Below are 16,674 nucleotides of genomic sequence, written 5' to 3'. Positions count from 1 at the left end.
AATAATCCCAGTGTGTTTTTTCCCAGGCCGGCTTGCTGGAAATGACCTAACTACTCTACTGCCAGGAAGAGGAATGTGAAGCATCATTCCCTGGAGCAGCTGGTGACGTCAGAGCTTAGAGTAGGCCCCTGGGCTTCCAACAGGCCAGTCCCCAGTCGGGATATTCCAAAACTGACAATAGGCCCCTGGGCTTCCACCAGGCCAGGCCCCAGCCTGGATATTCCAGAGGTGACCGCTGGACTCCCAAAGTAAACCCTCAACAGCTGGAACCAGCCTCTGCCTTTCTCCTGTTCCAAAACAACCTCACACGCCCCAACTACTCTGTGTGTATAACACTACTGCACCGCACCAGAGGGCTATTTGGCCTCTCACTAGCCGAATAGTGCTTCCCGTTACGACACATTTTAAAACAGAAAAGTACTGGTAGGCCTTTATAAAAACATATAAACTGGGTTCAACGTGAGATATGACCATAGCTTTACTGCATGAGGAGGATACGTGCTCGATGATAGATGAGATAATGACTCTGGCATTTCCCGTGCCATTAAAATTATAACATGACACCATAGCTGTGCATTACCAATACAGTAACTACTGCAGACTGGTGCACTCTCACCATGGTGGGTACACATCAATGATGTCTCTAGGTTCAGGCATGAGCTGGGCAGCTGTCTCCTTAATAAACAGTACCAGGATCCGGGCTCTGCTGCTGGGAGTGGTGAAGGTCGAGGGAGGGGGTCTGTGGTGGTCCGTAGTGGGGGAGTGGTTCTGGTTAGCTATGGTGGTGAGAGGGGGTCTGTGGTGGTCCGTAGTGGGGGAGTGGTTCTGGTTAGCTCTGGTGGTGAGAGGGGGTCTGTGGTGGTCCGTAGTGGGGGAGTGGTTCTGGTTAGCTATGGTGGTGAGAGGGGGTCTGTGGTGGTGCGTAGTGGGGGAGTGGTTCTGGTTAGTTCTGGTGGTGAGAGGGGGTCTGTGGTGGTCCGTAGTGGGGGAGTGGTTCTGGTTAGCTCTGGTGGTGAGAGGGGGTCTGTTGTGGTCTGTAGTGGGGGAGTGGTTCTGGTTAGCTCTGGTGGTGAGAGGGGGTCTGCGCTGGTCCGTAGCAGGGGGGGTAGTGCTGCTCACACAGGGCCAGCTGCATGCAGCTCGCCACCTGGACTGTCAGGACCTCCAGAATCCCAGGCAATGGAGGGAGGACAAGAACAGCACAGATGGTGTCAGTGTCTGTGTGGGGCACCTCGTATTGCAGGGTTGGGGTCAATTCAGTTTTCAACTGAGGAAGTTGAATAGCAATTCCAATTTCTGAATCAGAAAAATCAATTCATAACAGATTCACTGTCAGTGTCACTCGTGATGAAATATCTCTTATGGCGAGAGATGTTGTGAATGAATAAAGTACACTACCATTCAAAAGTTTGGGGCCACTTAGAAATGTCCTTGTTTCTGAAAGAAAATATTTTTTTTTGTCCATTAAAATAACATTAAATTTATCAGAAATACTGTGTAGACATTGTTAATGTTGTAAATGACTATTGTAGCTGGAAACAAATTTTTTATGGAATATCTACATAGGCGTACAGAGGCCCATTATCAGCAACCATCATTCCTGTGTTCCAATAGCACGTTGTGTTAGCTAATCCAAGTTTATAATTTTAAAAGTCTATTGATCATTAGAAAACCCTTTTGCAGTTATTTTAGCACAGCTGAAACTGTTGTTCTAATTAAAAGAAGGAATAAAACTGGCCTTCTTTAGACTAGTTGAATATCTGGAGCATAAGCATTTGTGGGTTCAATTACAAGCTCAAAACGTCTAGAAAAAAACAACTGTCTTCTGCAACTTGTCAGTTTATTCTTGTTCTGGGGAATGAAGGCTATTCCATGTGAGAAATTGACAAGAAACTGAAGATCTGGTACTACACTGTGTACTACTCCATTCACGGAACAGCGCAAACTGGCTCTAACCAGAAGTGGAAGGCCCCGGTGCACAACTGAGCAAGAGGACAAGTACATTAGAGTGTCTAGTTTGAGAAACAGACGCCTCACAAGACCTCAACTGGCAACTTAATTAAATAGTACCCGCAAAACACCAGTCTCAACGTCAACAGTGAAGAGGCGACTCCGGGATGCTGGCCCTCTAGGCAGAGTTCCTCTGTCCAGTGTCTGTGTTCTTTTGCCCTTCTTAATATTTTATTATTATTGGCCAGTCTGAGATATGACTTTTTCTTTGGAACTCTGCCATTCCCCAATGTTGGAAGGTGGGCCCGAGTGAAAAAGTTTGGGAAGCCCTGCTTTATTAGACAGCAGGTGAATACAGGAAAGAGTGAACTGAGTCCTCTTTCTGTAATAAACTAATGAATCAATCTAATCAAGCGTGTGTGAAGAAATAACATAAATGACAGACACACACATACAGTTAATTCCTGTGAGAATGAACACAAACAGGGTTTTATAGCTCAAGCTAGTCATGTTCTAATAACTACCGTTATTATTGTTTATGAGAAGTTGCTCGTAAATCAACGCGAAAAAGTCAACAAACAAGTGCCAACAGTAGTATAGCAAGATCCAGGAAAACCAAATACTCACTAGATGTCACATGACTCTAAAAACCAGTGATGGGGGGAGAAAAAAATCAATACAGTTACATTTCGCTTCATTATTTTTGTACAATATTACATTGATATGACTCCAAGTATCGATTTGTACAAAACAATTATAGATAGCGTTAGCTAGCGCAATAGCTTGGTCTCCATCTTCTTTTTAAATAGTGAGCCAAAATGTTTTCAGCACCATTATTACTGATCGTTTTCTCAGGCTCTCTTTTGTCTATCTGCAACAGATATACAGTGAATTCGGAAAGTATTCAGAACCCTTTTTTCCCCCTCATCAATCTACACAAAATACCCCATAACGACAAAGCAAAAAATATATATATATTTTTTTGCAAATGTATAAAAAATAAAAAACAGAAATATCACATTTACATAAGTATTCAGACCCTTTACTCTGTACTTTGTTGAAGCACCTTTGGCAGCGATTACAGCCTCGACTCTTCTTGGGTATGATGCTACAAGCTTGGCACACCTGTATTTGGGGAGTTTCTCCCATTCTTCTCTGCAGATCCTCTCAAGCTCTGTCATGTCACCAGGGGTATTTTCACAGTCCCCAAATGCAGAACAAATTCAAGAAAGTGTACAGTATTATATAGAGCCATTATTGCATGGAACTCCATTCCATCTCATATTGCTCAAATGAATGAGACCAAGGGATGGTGCCAGGTTTCCTCCAGATGTCATGCTAGGCATTCAGGCCAAAAAGTTCAATCTTGGTTTCATCAGACCAGAGAATCTTGTTTCTCATGGTCTGAGAATCTTTAGGTGCCTTTTGGCAAACTCCAAGCGGGCTGTCATGTGCCTTTTACTGAGGAGTGGCTTCCGTCTGGCCACTCTACCGTAAAGGCCCATAGGGAAGCACAATTGGCTCAGCATCGTCCGGGTTAGGGGAGAGTAGGCCATCATTGTAAATAAGAATTTGTTCTTAACTGACTTGCCTAGTTAAATAAAGGATCAATTCAAAAATGTTTTTCAAAAGTGTGGAATGCTGCGGAAATGGTTGTCCTTCTGGAAGATTCTTCCATCTCCACAGAGAAACTCTGGAGCTCTGTCAGAGTGATCATCGGGTTCTTGGTCACCTCCCTGACAAAGGCCCTCCTCCCCCGATTGCTCAGTTTGGCCTTGCGGCCAGCTTTAGGAAGAGTCTTGGTGGTTCCAAACTTCTACCATTTAAGAATGATGGAGGACACTGTGTTGTTGGGGACCTTCAATGCTGCAGAAATTTGTTGGTACCCTTCCCCAGATCTGTGCCTCAACACAATCCTGTCTCCGAGCTCTACGGACAATTTCTTCGAACTCATGGCTTGGTTTTTGCTCTGACCTACACTGTCAACTGTGGGAACTTAAATAGACAGTTGTGTGCCTTTCCAAATCATGTCTAATCAATTTACCATAGGTGGACTCCAATCAAGTTGTAGAAACATCTCAAGGATGATCAATGAAAACACGATGCACCTGTGCACAATTTCGAGTCTCATAGCAAAGAGTCTGAAAGTAAATAAGGTACTTCTGTTTTAGTTTTTTCTATAAATTTGCAAACATTTCTAAAACCCTCTTTCGCTTTGTCATTATGGGGTATTGTGTGTAGATTGATGGAAAAAATGTATTTAATCAATTTTAGACTAAGGCTGTAACTTAACAAAATGTGGTAAAAGTCAAGGGGTCTGAATTCTTTCCGAATGCACTGTATAGTGAGCAATATGTTTGGAACATCAAAATGCAATAAAATTGAAGTATCAAATCCCAATACATATAGAATCGTGAGAATCGCAATACACATATTGGCACCTAAGTATCATGATAATATTGTATCGTGAAATCCCTGGCAATTTCCAGCCCTGCTAAAACTCTGCGAAATGTGTGCTAACTCTTTGCCTGAACATTCTATATTCATGTTCTTCTCTCACTCCGTCAAAAGAAAACCAAGTCATCCGTACTGACTGAACGTGAGTTGGAAAAGGTGGCCGTTTTTCGTGTTGTCTTTTTCCACGATCAACTGTCACGTTACAATAGTTGTTCAACCTAATTATCTAAGAGCCAATGACATTGGGTGACAAACTTGTGCTCCGGTTACACCATGGAAAGACAAAAAGCAAGTCAGCAAGCAGAGCGTTTCCTGTCACCTACATACTGGCCGCGACCAAGTTCACTGTTGCCGCAACCAGCATTTCCTCCATGCGCCCTCAGTCTTCACGAGACCACAGATCAGAGAATAAAATCATGCCCGCTTGAGAGAGAGCATAAAATCAAAGTTCATTTTGAACCCTAAACGGAGAGTAGCTAGCGTATGTAGGAACGTGTGGTAAGAATGAGGACCCTTTCATAAATAAGCACCACTAGGTTTCCTTCCCCACCCTGCACAATTATGTTTTGTAATGCAAATGCTAATGTTTGTGCTGTTCTAATAACCAATTTCTGTGATCATGCAAGTGGCTACAACAGTTTCATTTGACTTCAGTATGTATGGTGTTTCCTTGTTTTTACATGCATACTAAAGGTCAACAAATATTTTGGTGTTTCTCTATATTACATGTGGTTACAGTAAAGTCAGAGGGACTGGTGCGTTTGGTTGGTTGTTTGTACATTTGTTGTCTGTATTACCTTTGGCTGTTGTGGTAATGTCAGAGATGGACTGGTGCCTCCAGAAGCTGATGGTTGACCTCTGTCTGCACTGGAGCCTGTTCAGTCACTCCGCCAGGCCGCCCCTGCAGGAAACGACACACAGCATCACACACCTTCAGTATCCTCAACAATACTGTATAAATAGCACTCAATTCAGGTTGAGGTACTTTAAATGGATTTGTGAAAAGTCCACATACATGATTCTGTACATGGAACTGTAGAATTTCAAAAGAAAGTAAGTAGCTAGGCTAGTAGTTACACTCTGTGGAGAAAGGATGTCTTATCTAAGGGTCTTAACTATGATAGTGACATGTGGTACCGACATGATGTCACCCAGGTAGCCGTTTGACCAGCAGCATCGTCCTGGAAACATCTGCAGACCTTGTGTATGTTTGTGTGCGTGCCATGCAACAATGATTATTTCCCTTGCATTGTTTCTCAATATCCAAGATCTAGCTTATTATGAGAGAGATCATACAGTTGAAGTCGGAAGTTTACACACACCTTAGCCAAATACATTTAAACTCAGTTTTTCACAATTCCTGACATTTAATCATAGTAAAAATGCCCTGTCTTAGGTCAGTTAGGATCACCACTTTATTTTAAGAATGTGAAATGTCAGAATAATAGTAGAGAGAAGGATTTATTTCAGCTTTTAATTTCTTTCATCACACTCCCAGTTGCTCAGAAGTTTACATACACTCAATTAGTATTTGGTAGCTTTGCCTTTAATTGTTGAACTTTGGTCCAACGTTTCGGTAGCCTTCCACAAGCTTCCCACAATAAGTTGGGTGAATTTTGGCCCATTCCTCTTGACAGAGCTGGTGTAACTGAGTCCGGGATGTAGGCCTCCTTGCTCGCACACGCCGTTTCAGTTCTGCCCACAAATGTTCTATAGGATTGAGGTCAGGGCTTTGTGATGGCCACTCTAGTACCTTGACTTTGTTGTCCTTAAGCCATTTTGCCACAACTTTGGAAGTATGCTTGGGGTCATTGTCCATTTGGAAGACTAATTTGCGACCAAGCTTTGACTGATGTCTTGAGATGTTGCTTCAATTTATCCACATAATGTTCCTACCTCATGATGCCATCTATTTTTTGAAGTGCACCAGTCCTTCCTGCAGCAAAGCACCCCTACAACATGATGCTGCCTCCCCCGTGCTTCACGGTTGGGATGGTGTTCTTCGGCTTGCAAGCCTCCCCCTTTTTCCTCCAAACATATTGATGGTCATTATGGCCAAACAGTTCTCTTTTTGTTTCATCAGACCAGAGGACATTTCTCCAAAAAGTAAGATCTTTGTCCCCATGTGCAGTTGGAAACTGTAGTCTGGGTTTTTTATGGCGGTTTTGGAGCAGTGGCTTCTTCCTTGCTGAGCGGCCTTTCAGGTTATGCCGATATTGGACTCGTTTTACTGTGGATATAGATACTTTTGTACCTGTTTCCTCCAGCATCTTCACAAGGTCCTTTGCTGTTGTTCTGGGATTGATTTGCACTTTTCGCATCAAAGTACGTTCATCTTTAGGTGATAGAATGCGTCTCCTTCCTGAGCGGAATGACAGCTGTGTGGTCCCATGGTGTTTATACTTGCGTACTATTGTTTGTACAGATGAACATGGTACCTTCAGTCATTTGGAAATTGCTCCCAAGGATGAACCAGACTTGTGGAGGTCTACAATTTGTTTTTCTGAGGTCTTGGCTGATTTCTTTTGATTTTCCCATGATGTCAAGTACAGAGGCACCGAGTTTGAAGGTAGACCTTGAAATACATCCACAGGTGCACCTCCAATTGACTCAAATTATGTCAATTAACCTATCAGAAGCTTCTAAACCATGACATCATTTTCTGGAATTTTCCAAGCTGTTTAAAGACACAGTCAACGTAGTGTATGTAAACTTCTGACCTACGGAATTGTGATACAGTGAATTATAAGTGAAATAATCGGTCTATAAACAATTGTTGGAAAAATGACTTAGTTTGTTGAGTGGTTGAAAAACGAGTTTTAATGACTCCAACCTAAGTGTATGTATGGAAAATGTGAATTTTGTCTTTAGTCTTCAAACCTTTGAAATGTCCTTTTCTTTTTGTTGGAGTCCTATGGGTCCTTGGAGTTCCTGTCGGTATGTTTCTGGGGCGTCTGCCGCACTGCCTGAGTGGACCTGACCCAGTCAGTGACCGACCATCTACTGCCCTCTCCCTCCCCAGTCTGCAGAGGACACTCAGCCATAACCTCAGCCTCCGGTCTGCAGAGGACACTCAGCAACAACCCCAGCTTCCAGTCTGCATAGGACACTCAGCAACAACCCCAGCTTCCAGTCTGCAGAGGACACTCAGCAACAACCCCAGCTTCCAGTCTGCATAGGACACTCAGCAACAACCCCAGCTTCCAGTCTGCAGAGGACACTCAGCAACAACCCCAGCTTCCAGTCTGCATAGGACACTCAGCAACAACCCCAGCTTCCAGTCTGCATAGGACACTCAGCAACAACCCCAGCTTCCAGTCTGCATAGGACACTCAGCAACAACCCAAGCTTCCAGTCTGCATAGGACACTCAGCAACAACCCCAGCCTCCAGTCTGCATAGGACACTCAGCAACAACCCCAGCTTCCAGTCTGCATAGGACACTCAGCAACAAGCCCAGCCTCCAGTCTGCATAGGACACTCAGCAACAACCCCAGCCTCCAGTCTGCATAGGACACTCAGCAACAACCCCAGCCTCCAGTCTGCATAGAACACTCAAGAACAACCCCAGCTTCCAGTCTGCTCTGGGTCAGGGTGTCATTATCTTTCCTTCTCCCTCCCCATCAGACGGGTAGTTGGAGATGTCAGTGTCTGCCATTAGTCTATTATTAAGAGCTTTACACATCATGCCATGATATCAATGTAATATGTTCATTCCAACTGTCATTGTTTTGGCAGGTCTTTTCCTTCATTCAAATATTTGATCCAACACTTGGATGCCTTTATGTGGCATATTATCGCAAATCAAGTATTATGTACAATAGGATCAAAAACCTCTCTTAAACTGTCATCAATGAGGATTAAGGAACTTATGTGGAATTATAAAGGGTGGGCACAAAGGAACATGCTGTTACACTAACAATAACAGAACACTGTGTTTTACTACTGTTTTGTTGGGCACACACAGCACACCTGGATATAGGTTCCCATGTGGAAAAATCCAAGACACTCTCTCTCCACCCTGTCATGTGCAGACAAGACCAGCATACCAGCCCCCTTCCCTGTCAGCCACCCACACCAGTCTGTCAGCCACTCACCCCACCCCACCCCACCCCAGCCTACCAGCCCCCTTCCCTGTCAGCCACCCACCCCAGTCTACCAGCCCCCTTCCCTGTCAGCCACTCACCCCACCCCAGTGCAGCCTACCAGCCCCCTACCCTGTCAGCCACCCACCCACCCCAGTCTACCAGCCCCCTACCCTGTCAGCCACCCACCCTAGCCCACGCAGCAGCAGCCCAGCAGCAAGCTTTCTTATTTGAATCAACTTGGCCCTGCTAGGCAGAGTGCCAGCAGACGTCACACTCTAACTAGCTACAGAGAGCAGGAACACGATGTTCCTGGCTTGTCTTAAAAAATGTGTTCATTTACCCTGTCTGCACTGAATGCATTGGAAGTAAGTACACAGCTCACACAGCTCTCCCTCTCTCTCGACTTATGAGGGCCAGGACCTGCCTCCTAGCTAGCATGTTGTTGCTGAACCAACAGTAGTAAAAGGCTGCTTTACAACCCTGCTGGCACCGCCTAGATGTGGTACTGATGAACTTATTAACCCTGTTGGCTGCAAAAAGGCTGCGGCGGACCTGGGTTCAAATGCTATTTGAACTCTCTCTTTCAAATAGTTTGAGTGATTGCTTTAGTGCCTGCCTGGAGTGCCAGGTGGGCGGGGCTTGTACTTTTGGGACCTTTTTGGTTCCATTGCAACCGGTAAGCTCAATCAAGTGCAGTTATTTGAAATGATCTCAAATAGTTTTTGAACCTAGGTCTTGGCTTTGGAAGATTATGCTTGGGTGTGGATTTGCCTTCATCTGGCAAATGGCTAACTCTCTGGCCTTGAAATACATTGTCACCATGCATGCTCCTTTTATCTACCCACCACAGAGTTCTAGAACAATAATAGAAATTAAAGAGCACTACACTGACATGGCAAACACAGATAAAGTGAGTCAGCCGAGCCGTGTGTTTTGTTTCAGCTTGAAATGAAACAATGCATTTGAGATCTCAAAATCTGTATCCTGTTAGATCCAATTTGATTTACTATCGGCAGTAACCATTCCATCCACCGCAGAGAGTAGAAAACGACTAACTCTTACCCTACTGACCCAAACTGTATTCAAAGGAAAGGGAAACTGATAGCCACTGAGTAGAATAGGATGTGGAAACACTCACTTTTAGTTTATAAGTAATGGCCATCCATTACTGCATCCATTCATGTCAAAAGTAGTAGTTTTCACACTAATACAGTGCCTTCAGAAAGTATTTACACCCCTTGACTTTTTACACATTTTGTTTTGTTACAGCCTGAATTTAAATTGAGATTTGTGTCACTGGCCAACACACACACAATAACCCATAATGTAAAAGTGGAATTGTGTTTTTAGATATTTTTTACCAATTATTTCAAAATGAAAAGCTGAAATGTCTTGAGTCAATAAGTATTCAACCACTTTGTTATGGGCAAGCCTAAATAAATTCAGGAGTAAACATTTGATTAACAAGTCACATAATAAGTTGCATGGACTCACTCAGTGTGCAACAATAGTGTTTAACATGATTTTTAATGACTACCTCATCTCTGTACCCCACACATACAATTATTTGTAAGGTCCCTCAGTCAAGCAGTGAATTTCAAACACAGATTCAACCACAAAGACCAGGGAGGTTTTTCAATGACTCACAAAGAATGGCACCCATTCGTACCCATTCGTGGGTAAAAATGAAAAAATCTGACATTGAATATCTCTTAGAGCAGCAGTTCCCAAACTTTTTATAGTCCCAAGTACCTGCGTAATTGCGCACCCAACTCACTCGCTATATCACAGTTGACATTGTCAGTAAGCTTGAGTTCATTTGCACACAAAAAAATCATACAATTATGGAAAGACCTGTGTGTTGTCCTTGTTAATGCAGACAGAGAAGAGCTCCAACTTATTAATCAGAGCCTCAATTCTGTCCCGCACACTGAATATATTTACGGAGAGTCCCTGTAATCCTAGATTCAGATCATTCAGCGAGAAAAAACATCACCCAGATAGGCCAGTCGTGTGAGAAACTCGTCATCATGCAGCGGTCAGACAAGTGAAAAACATCACCCAAATAGGACAGTCGTGTGAGAAACTCGTCATCATGCAGCGGTCAGACAAGTGAAAAACATCACCCAAATAGGACAGTCGTGTGAGAAACTCGTCATCATGCAGCGGTCAGACAAGTGAAAAACATCACCCAAATAGGACAGTCGTGTGAGAAACTCGTCATCATGCAGCGGTCAGACAAGTGAAAAACATCACCCAAATAGGACAGTCGTGTGAGAAACTCGTCATCATGCAGCGGTCAGACAAGTGAAAAACATCACCCAAATAGGACAGTCGTGTGAGAAACTCGTCATCATGCAGCGGTCAGACAAGTGAAAAACATCACCCAAATAGGACAGTCGTGTGAGAAACTCGTCATCATGCAGCGGTCAGACAAGTGAAAAACATCACCCAGATAGGACAGTCGTGTGAGAAACTCGTCATCATGCAGCGGTCAGACAAGTGAAAAACATCACCCAGATAGGACAGTCGTGTGAGAAACTCGTCATCATGCAGCGGTCAGACAAGTGAAAAACATCACCCAGATAGGACAGTCGTGTGAGAAACTCGTCATCATGCAGCGGTCAGACAAGTGAAAAACATCACCCAGATAGGACAGTCGTGTGAGAAACTCGTCATCATGCAGCGGTCAGACAAGTGAAAAACATCACCCAGATAGGACAGTCGTGTGAGAAACTCATCATCATGCAGCGGTCAGACAAGTGAAAAACATCACCCAGATAGGGCAGTCGTGTGAGAAACTCGTCATCATGCAGCGGTCAGACAAGTGAAAAACATCACCCAGATAGGACAGTCGTGTGAGAAACTCGTCATCATGCAGCGGTCAGACAAGTGAAAATGATGGTCGGTAAAGAAAACTTTTAGCTTGTCTCTCAATTCATAACCAGCACACTTCTGTTTATGTTGTATGTTGTAAAAGCATTACATGGTCGCTGCCCATATCATTGCATAGTGCAGAAAATACACAGCAGTTCAGGGGCCTTGCCTTAACAAAGTTAACCATTTTCACTGTAGTGTCCAAAACGTCTTTCAAGCTTTCAGGCATTCCCTTGGCAGCAAGAGCCTCTCAGTGGATGCTGCAGTGGACCCAAGTGGTGTCGGGAGCAACTGCCTGTCATGGCTTTTGCGCCATCAGTACAGATACCAACATGAGCTGCAGCTACGTTTGGCGACCGTTAGTCGAGTAACGGTTAATGTGATTGGATGTTAATTATTTGACAAGGCTACCTGTATTTGACATTGTGTTGTTATTTCGCTGAACACTAGATGGTTTAATTTTATTTTTGGCAGTGAAACAAGGCTACTCAGGCGAGAGAGAAAAACTCACCCAAATGTATAGCCCCGTTGGAAAATATAAATAGATTTTTTTTTAAATGTGAATCACATTTTTATTTGGTTTACCCCCGATGGCATTGTGCATACCCCTGGGGGATGGTGTATCAATACACCCAGTCATTACAAAGATACAGGTGTCCTTCCTAACTCAGTTGCCAGAGAGGAAGGAAAGCACTTAGGGATTTCACCATGAGGCCAATGGTGACTTTAAAACAGTTTCAGAGTTTAATGGCTGTGATAGGAGAAAATTGAGGATGAAGTTACTCCACAATACTAACCTAAATGACAGAGTGAAAAGAAGGAAGCCTGTACATAATACAAATATTCCAAAACATGCATCCTGTTTGCAATAAGCCACAAAAGTAAAACTGCAAAACATGTGGTAAAGAAATCAACTTAATGTACTGAATACAAAGTATTATGTTTGGGGCAAATCCAACACAACACTTTACTGAGTAACACTCTTCATATATTCAAGGATGGTGGTGGCCGCTTCATGTTATGGGTGTGCTTGTCATCGGCAAAGATTATGAAGTTTTTTAGGATAAAAAGAAACAGAATAGAGCTTAAGCACAGGCAAAATCCTAGAGGAAAATCTGGTTCAGTCTGCTATCCAACAGACACTGGGAGACAAATTCACCTTTCAGCAGGACAATAACCTATAACACAAGGCCAAATATACACTGAATTTGCTTACCAAGACGGTTTTCTGATCCAAGCCCCTACATGTTTTTAAGGTATCTGTAACCAACAGATGCATATCTGTATTCCCAGTCATGTGAAATCCATAGATTAGGGTTTAATGAATTTATTTCAATTGACTGATTTCCTTAAATGAACTGTAAATCAGTAGAATCTTTGAAATTATTGCATTTACATTTTCTTCAGTATACTTACAGAGAGCGCCTCAAGAGGCTTGGCACATTTTGAATTGTCAACACTGTAACTGAACATACCCAAAGCCAAATAGTAGAATATTCTGGAACTTTAGAAAACAATGGATTAGGGATTAACACCGGTAACCATCCTGTCCCAGGCCCATTCTTCACATTTTCCCCAAAAATGAAATGTCAAGCCCCGGGAAATTACAAAGTTAACACCCCAATGTCACACTAATGCAATTTCACAAAATACACAACAAGCATAGCAGCATTTTGGTAAAAAAAATAAAACAGCATATTATCCAAGCAGGTTGTTGGAAGTCTTTAGCCTATCTTATTTACTTTACACATAGTCGCCATCAATTCAACCCACACTCATAATTGACACTGCCAGGCTGCACATGAGACCCGAATGCAGTTCTTCACATGGTAGAGGGGGGGTATATGAGGGGTATATGGAGGGGTATTTTGAAAACACAGTATACAGTGCATTTGGAAAATATTCAGACCGTTTTCCACATTTTGTTACATTACATTCATCATCAATCTACACATAATACCCCATAACGACAAAAAAACAGGGTATTAGAAATTGTTGATCATTTATAAAATAAAAAAAATGGAAATATCACATTTACATAACTATTCAGACCCTTTACTCTGTACGTTGTTGAAGCACATTTTGCAGCGATTACAGCCTCGAGTCTTCTTGGGTTCGCTACAAGCTTGGCACACCTGTATTCAGGGAGTTTCTCCAATTCTTCTCTGCAGATCCTCTCAAACTCTGTCAGGTTGGATGGGGAGCATCGCTGCACAGCTATTTTCAGGTCACTCCGGAGATTTTAGATCAGGTTCAAGTCCAGGGTCTGGCTGGGCCACTCAAGGACATTCAGAGACTTGTCCCAAAGCCACTGAAGCGTTGTCTTGGCTGTGTGCTTAGGGTCGTTGTCCAGTTGGAAGGTGAACCTTCGCCCCAGTCTGACATCCTGAGCGCTCTGGAGCAGGTTTTCATCAAGGATCTCTCTGTACTTTGCTCCATACATCTTTTCCTCAATCCTGACTAGTCTCCCAGTCCCTGCCTGTTGAAAAACATCCCCACAGCATGATACTGCCACCACTATGCTTCACTGTAGGAGTGGTGCCAGGTTTCCTCCAGACATGAAGCTTGGTATTCAGGCCAAAGAGTTCAATCTTGGTTTCATTAGACCAAATAATCTTGTTTCTCATGGTCTGAAAGTCCTTTAGGTGCCGTTTGGCAAACTCCAAGTGGGCTGTCATGTGCCTTTTACTGAGGAGTGGCTTCCGTCTGGCCACTCTACCATAAAGGCCTGATTGGTGGAGTGCTGCAGAGATGGTTGTCCTTCTGGAAGGTTCTCCTATCTCCACAGAGGAACTCTGGAGCTCTGTCAGAGTGACCATCGGGTTTTTGGTCACCTTCTCCCCCGATTGCTCAGTTTGGCCAGGCAGCCAACTCTAGGAAGAGTCTTGGTGGTTCCAAACTTCTTCCATTTAAGAATGATGGAGGACACTGTGTTCTTGGGGACCTTCAATACTGCAGAAATGTTTTGGTACCGTTCCCCAGATCTGTGCCTCAACACAATCCTGTCTCAGAGCTCTACGGACAATTCCTTCAACCTCATGGCTTGGTTTTTGCTCTGACATGCACTGTCAACTGTGGGACCTTATATAAACAGTTGTGAGCTTTTCCAAATAATGTCCAATGAATTGAATGTACCTGGGTTGTTCTGAACAGAATTAGCCTATTTTTGTTTATTGTGAAGAACATGTGTCGGGCCACACACACCTGAATGCACATGACTCCTTTCTATGCACACCAAAATTACAATATGTTTCTCTGAAATGCCTTGTGGAGGCCTAACACTGTAAGATCGTATTTTATAACTTAACTAGTCATATTGGCAATAGAACACACTTTCAAATCATGCCCACCTGAACCAGATAGCAATTTATAATGGACTGTTTTTTGGATTGCGTAAACACCAACAGTAATTGTGTGAGGGCGGGGATGCAGGGTTGTGTTCCAAAGGAAACAACTGCAAGTGTGCTTGCTCTAGTTCCTCAACGGCACAGCTAGGAGAGCTCAAAAAGCACCTTATAGTTGGAAGATTGTTGTTTGAGTCATAAAAATGCATTGAAATGTCTTAGGAACTGTGAACACTTTGGAGAGGTGTGTGTCCACTTGGAGACACCTGTTAGTCCTTTCACACAAATAGAAAATGATTTGTCTTGTAATTTAGTACTTTAAAGAAAACATTATTTGTTATTTTGCACCTACCCCACATTTTCCAGGAATAGTCTTATCATGCTACTGAATGTATCCAGAGTATTTTCAGATTTCGTTATCAACAAATGCGACAGAAAGTACAGTAAATGTAAAATGCACATAAAATGTACAGTGTAATGTTTGGATTCAGTCTTGTGTCAGGTGAACTTTTGTGTCCTCACCTTTGGTCTAATAATTTTCACATTATCTCCAAACTGTTCCCTTTCAATTGCTACCATGGTTATGCATATGCTTATCTTAATTATTATTTAAGGAACATTTCAATGTAGCTCTATCCATATAGGCCAATTCCCATGAGTGTAAAGGGTTAAGTGGCTGATTGCTATTTTGGAATGTGCCCTACCCTCTCCCCACATAAACAGTGCTCCATTCAGCAACACCACTGGGACAATTTAGAGCATGACCTGAAGATATAATATACAGTATGCCATTTAGCAGATGTTTTTATCCAAAGCTACATATAGTCATGCGTGCATACATTTTACGTACAGGTGGTCCGGGGAGTTGAACCAACTATCCTGGTGTTGCAAGAGCCATGCACTCCCAACTAAGCTACAAAGGAAAATGCACTATGTTGTACTGTGTTGGTATTGGCCTGCCAGACTTAGACTGTCAGTTTGTTTTTGAATAATCCTCCCAATGGTGGAATGTCTAAAAATGTCTAACATATAAATATAACTACCTAGACCCTGTTGATGTTAAGATGAAATAGTCATGTTGTCTTAAATGTATAAATGCAAAGTCATGTTTCCTTAAAGGTATATAACAGTGTTGTGGTGTTGTGTACATCCCTGTTTACATGTGTCTTGATATGAGCTGCATAGGGCATATGCCAAAAATGTATCAGTTATAGCCTAATGGGGAAACCATGTGGCCCTGCTGACATCTAACATGTGTTACGGGAAACCACCATGACACTAATTACATGTTGCTATACACGTGCACATGTTTACCATTATGCTCATACTGAGTGAAGGAAGGATATTTACAAATAGATTCAACTGGGATAGATAATGATAAATCCAGCACTGTCACACTGTTATATAAACACAGAAGGAAGAAAACAATGCACTGGAAGGTGCATAGCACCACCTAGTGTCATTGAACATGACTGAAACTTAGAATGCCATGCCTCTTCATTCACCTCTGTATATTTTTGTAGTCTGTACTGTAAAGTTTGTGTACTGTATTGTTTGTGTATCATTATGGATTTTTTAAAATAGTAGATTTGTCTTAAACCACTATGTGAAATGTCTGCGTTTTATTTATTTAAATAAACATGATTTTTTAAAAATCTAGATGTGTTTATATATATTTTGTCTTACTGTTTTATGTAGCATTGGTAATTTTTTTTTGAGTAAAGCTCTAGTTTACTCACCGTCGTAGGTTTAGGTGATGATTATTTTGGTTCCTCAGCGTAGGACTCCGACTCACAGTCAGATTTTCCCCACACCATCCTTCTCATCTTTATCTTCAGCCTCATCACTATCTATGTCTATTGTCGGAAGCTCATCTAAAAATACAATTTAAAACATTATCATGTGCGGCTGATGAAATGATGAACATACGCAGTATATTCTATTCTTAATGACAAACTT

At 42.6% G+C, this 16,674-nt stretch overlaps 1 pseudogene; it reads right to left on the bottom strand.

Moving 5' to 3' along the window:
• Nucleotides 1-16,674, bottom strand: part of LOC139386743 (DNA repair-scaffolding protein-like) — a 49,188-nt pseudogene that overhangs the window by 29,264 nt on the left and 3,250 nt on the right.

This window comes from Oncorhynchus clarkii, chromosome 28 (assembly GCF_045791955.1).
Source record: "Oncorhynchus clarkii lewisi isolate Uvic-CL-2024 chromosome 28, UVic_Ocla_1.0, whole genome shotgun sequence".
NCBI classification, from domain to species: domain Eukaryota; kingdom Metazoa; phylum Chordata; class Actinopteri; order Salmoniformes; family Salmonidae; genus Oncorhynchus; species Oncorhynchus clarkii.
The sequence above is the reverse complement of the archived record's forward strand: the minus strand, read 5'-3'. Positions and strand labels throughout refer to the sequence as shown.